We start from the raw sequence: 6,000 nt of genomic DNA on the forward strand, positions 1-6,000 counted from the left end.
ATAGATTAAGTCATTACTTTTTATATCATTTCTTATTGTTAACCTTCAGGTTGACTTAGTTTCTTTATTATTTGTTCTCAATGTGTTTTTACTTATATCTTAAGCTCGGAACAGCAAAAGCAAATAAACCGATAAGTTAGAATCTTAGGCTATACCTGATCAATGCAAGGGTGTATACCTACTTTTGGGCCACTCTGTATGTATACATTTACATGTAGTTATAGATAAAGAAAGAAATTAATCATTGAAGAAAACTAATTTATTTCAGTTGTTTCTTAACAAACAAGTCAGGAGAACTTTTCTCTGAATGGAAAGAACATATTACATCAAAGGAGCAATGAGTTGACGAAGGCTGTTTTAGACAACTTCGCTTTTATGGAAATAAAATTGTAAACTGTAGCGCAGTTTTGCGATGGCGCAATACATTACATCAGATTCTATGAATTCCAATTTGTTCTGCATATCAACTAGCCTCAATTATCAACTCTCAAATAACATTAGACAGAACTAGTGATTGGTAAATTCCCGAGAAGATATTTTTCGGGAATATTCCCAGGGAAGATTCCCAAAAATGGGAATCTTCCGTGAATGTATGTACAATCAAAGAAAATTGCATTCTATTACTATATTATAATTTCAAAGTTAAATTCGTCTATTATCAGAGTATATTATTACTGTTGTCTCCAGAAGATTCTTTAAAATGTATATTATGAACGGTATTATGTTATTTTATTAATATTTTATTATATTTAGAGAGTACGCATAAATGTATATTTACTTACAATATTTTCTATGCAAGTAAATATGTGGGAAAAAGTGGTATAGTAAGTCGAATTACCTTTACACTGCTAAACAGTTTAAATTTATATATAGGTGGATTTTATAACTATGCTATAAGGCCTTGTTTCCATTTTGTCCTAATACACAATAACACACTGAGCAAGGCTATGTGATAATATGTAAAAAAAAAAAAAAAAAAAAAAAAACAGTATCACGTAACAGTTTCAACACAATAACTATGTCTTCATCAGACTTCCACTCCTTCTGGTTGCTGGGAGTTGGTCATCACTTATATATACTGTCCGGAGATCAACTTTTAATTAGGCTAGTGAAAGCGAAAGCCACACAAGTGTTACTTTTTAATGAAGGGGCGAGCCTAATTAAAAGTTGATCTCCGGACAGTATATATAAGTGATTACCAACTCCAAGCAGCCAGAAGGAATGAGAGTCTGATGAAGACACAGTTATTGTGTTGAAACTGTTACGTGATACTGTTTCTTTACATATTATCCCATAGTCTTGCTCAGTGTGTTATTGTGTATTAGGTGGATTTTCTAAACTTAAGTAGATTTTCTAAACTTCACTCTACTACTGATATTATAAACATATTAAATTTTTTAATGTTGAAGCAATTAGATTGGAAAAAATGAACACTTTGTTTTACGTCTAAAGGAGACGGGTAACTGCTAGAAAACACATGTCTCACCATTATAACAACATTTGCGCATACATATTTATGTTCATAATATTTGCAAGATACTGACTTATCTTTATAATTTTGCATGTAACATTGCCACACACGACCTTTCTTTCTTCCTATTTCTTGAAATTTCATGCGTTAATTCACATGTAAGAGAAGTCCGAGTACTTCTTCAGAAATTCGAGTCAGAGATAGGAGACAAACCGACGTCTATTACTAATGGTGATCGAGGTGTATTAATAGTAATTCATCTCTATTTCTACATAATTTCTACATTACTTTACAAACTGGTTCCTTTTTATCATTTGTAAATATGTTTAACCAAGGATTAGGGGTTAGTCAATTTAACCTATTTCCTACTCGTCGCGAGAATATTTTTGATTATGCGGACTCCTCTCTTAATGAACTTGACATCACTCCACATAGAAATTTGTTTCCGTCGGATCATGAATCTTTGGAGGTCGATATTATATTATCTAGGCCGGCCTTTCCCAACCGGCGTGCCGCGGCACATTGGTTTGCCGCGAATGGTCCGCTAGTGTGCCGCGAGGAAATCGAAACAAATTATTAATTCTATAGGAACCAAATTGCTAGACATAGAGGAAAATGTATATTTGTATTTCACATTACTATGAACCCCTACTATAAATCTACAATTTTAAGTTTCATACTGTGTTACTTTTCTGTACATTTTTAATGTTGAAAAACGTATTTATAATTGTCATAACCATTATTGCTTCTTTAATTTTGCAGACTTATTTCATAACTTGAAATTTTAACATATCATTCAATAAATTCAACAAAGCAAACATGCATACAAATTACCTACATTTGTGTTTTAAAGTTACAGGAGATTTGTTTATTTGTTCGTTATTTAATGATCTTCCTTTTTGGTGAAAGGTTAGATACAGTTTTGGAAAGATAAAGTGGATTTTTAAAAACCCGAGTCCTATATTTCATTGCAATTGTTTTCTATTTTAAAATCAGAATGAAAAATAAGCATAATGATTTACCACGGGAGAAAACCAGTGACCGAGCTTTCTTCTCTGTAAGAAGGAGATCATTAATCACAGAAAAATAACAGGATATTTTATATTTACAAATAATAAAATTTTATATATATAAAATGGGTGTGCCGCGAGAATTCGAGTTACACCTGTAGTGTGCCGCAAGTTCAGAAAGGTTAGGAAACGTTGATCTAGGCTGTCATCGAAAAATAACAGCTTCGAGCCTAATCAATTTATTTGGCTCTGGAAGAAGGCACCGTGAGACAATATAAATCGTGCTTTTGAATTAATTCCTTGGTGTATGCTGAATAATGGTAATATTAACGATGCTGTGTCACTTTTTACGGATATTATTTCTGAGGGTTTTTATAGACTATGTCCCGCAAAAACTAAAACGGCCCCGTCGATTCCCTCCGTGATTTGATGCAGAAGCTCGTTTTGTTCTTCGAAATAAAGACGGCGCTTGGATGCTGTGGAAGCAGTTTCCGAGTGAACAAACCTATAGGTCTTTTTCGAACATTAGGCGACATTCGAAATATCTTCTTCGCATGAAATAACAGAAATATGTAGAAAATCTATAATGTCAATTCACTTCTGAACCAAATAACTTTTGGACTCTCATAAATTCCCGGAGGCAACAATCCCGTATCCTGCAAGAAGTAGACTACAAAAATAGTTTCGACGGAAAGCATAGATCTGCTGCTTTTAATGAATACGTTAGGAATAGCTTTTTTAAGCGTGGGACTCCCGTCTCTTTACCTAAGATCCAATCTGTGTGTTCGCACTCACTGACTACAATTAAAACTTCCCCTGATGAGGTTAAATCATTAATTTCTTCACTATCTTCTCGCCGTTCTTCTGGTCCAGACAATATCAGTACTATTTTTCTCTGTAACAGCGCACTCACTTGCCTACCCTTTATCGTTGTTATTCAATAGATGTTACTCGGAAGGTATCGTTCCCAATCTGTGGAAGGTTGCCAATATCATACCTATTCTCAAATCTGGAAATAGAAAACAGATTTTATCTTATAGACCTATTTCTCTTCTCTCTTCTGTGTTGATTCTTTGTGAATAAATAGTTAAAGATAGAGAGTACAGATTTGTTAAACCTTTTTTAAGTAGTTCTCACTATGGTTTTCTACCTGGACGTTCGTGTCTTACAAATTTGTCAGCGTTAATCACTCATGCGGCGCAAACATTCATGGCTAACTCCCAGCTAGATGTAGTTTATTTTGATATATCAAAGGCATTTGACACGATAAACACCAAGTTGCTTCTTTGCAAACTCTTTCAATAGCAATAAGATTCATGGTACGCTCCTCTCTTTCCTAGATTGTTATCTCTCAGGGAGAGAACAACGTGTCACTCTACCTGGATCTGTCTCTCCATTTAGTCCCGTCTTATCCAGAGTGCCTCAAGGGAGCGTGCTGGGACCGCTTTTGTTTTTATTGTATATGGACGATTTACTCGAACTCATCATCAAATATATTACTTTTCGCTGATGACTGTAAACTCTTTAGAGTCATTAACACTGTTGACAATGCTTCTTCACTGTAAGCTGACATACATATGTTACGTAATTGGTACTCTACCTGGAATCTGTCTCTAAATCCCAATAAAAACAATTTCTATTTCCTTAAGAAAGAATGTGCTTCGACATATACTGTATATAATGTTAACAATGTTCCTATCAAACACGTTTCTACTCAAAGAGATCTAGGTGTTGTCTTCGATGAAAAACTCTCCTTTGGGAATCATATCAGTTGGACTTCATCTAGAGCCATGAAACTACTTGGTCTACTCTATAGATTTCCGGAAATACAAAGTCTTCCTGCCCTTACAATGTTTTATAAGACTTTTGTTTCTCCGATCAATGAATATTGTTCACCTGTATGGAACATGGCAGTACCTACTAATCTATCTCGCATTGACTCTGTATTAAGCTTATTTCTTGCTATAGTGAGATTCAGAATTCCCGAGTTATGTGATCATTCGAAACAAGAACTAATGTCTTTAATGAACTTATGTTCTCTGGACAAACGACGTCGCGGAGCTGACTTACTTTACCTGTAGAAGATCGTCAATGGCAAAATTGATTCTGAATTTTTAGTATCGCAAATTAACTTCCGTGTTCCTCAGCGGCGAACTCGCTCTCTCAACTTGCTAATTTATGAGACACCTAGGTTATCGATTGTAAAGCTCTCCTTCTTTTATAGGCTAGCGCGCGATTATAATACATTGTCAACAGGATTTAACGTTTTTACCTCTGAGAGAAATTTTAGAACTCAGTTGACGAGAACCCTATAGTGTGAGTTGAATCTCATTTTTTTGGTATTTTATTCTTTTATATTGGGAGTTGAAACTTTTTTGTGTTTTCTTCTTTTATGTTTTTGTTGTTTTATTTTTGTCTTTATGTTGTAAATTTCAGCTAATTGGCCTAGTGCTGTATGAAACTTTGTGAATAAATAAATAAATAAATAAATAAATAAATTAGTATTTTGCTACTTTTAGTGCAAATGAAAATGGAAATTAGAAAATCATGTTATTAGTTAAATAAAGTACTGTCAACGAATTTTAAATTTCTTAACCTCCATATTATTTGCAACCTAGAAGTAAATCACAATAAATGAAAATAAAATAATTAATCATATGATTCCCATAATTTGGAAGTTCGATCCCAGCTCCCACCGTGTGGACTTTGTGGTGGACAAACACCGTGCTCCTGGGTTTTCTCGGGGTTCTCCTGTTTCCTCCCACTTTCTTCATTCCACCATTTTCATTCATCTCTCATTATTACCGTCTCGTTTAGCCTAACCGGCATAACCGTGGAATGTTAAACTTAACGATTCCATTTTTATAATTTGGAAGATAAAGTAAAGAAATTGAAATAAATTCCTTCCCTTGAATTTATATGTCAGAGAAAAAAACGGGAATATTCCGACTTTTTATTTTCCTTCCCACAGGAAATATTCCCACAGCCCATCACTAGGCAGAAAACGTTGCGACTGGTATACCTTGAGCTTTGGGATACAACGTTATCTGATGTGCATAATATTAACTACATTATATACTAGATATTTTGTTGTGTGTTTTTTTTTACTAGTGTAATGAGTTATTCCCGTGGGAGGTTATTTATTACCAATATATAGTTAATAGAAAAGTATTTCAATACTTTGATAATTAATTCTTGCATTTTTCAAATATGAATATATTTTATAGAGCCTTAGTGTCCTATCTTTATTTAAGGTGTCTTACTAAACTACTGAATAACGGGAAATGGGCAAAAAAATTAAAACTTAGAATAAAAATAACTGACTTTAAAAACACTAAAAAACAAAAAATAAAAGCTTTTTTTAAAAGAAAAAACAATCAACTTCAAAAACGCATTGAAACGCAAATTATGAAGACTTTGTTTTTAGAAAAACGAACCTAGGCACTGAAAAGTCATGAAACAACAAAAGCTCTAAAAAGCAGACAATAATGATGATTAAAAAAGCTCTTAAAAGCAGAA

Source organism: Thermobia domestica, chromosome 12 (assembly GCF_964235325.1).
Source record: "Thermobia domestica chromosome 12, izTheDome1.hap1.1, whole genome shotgun sequence".
Lineage (NCBI taxonomy): Eukaryota > Metazoa > Arthropoda > Insecta > Zygentoma > Lepismatidae > Thermobia > Thermobia domestica.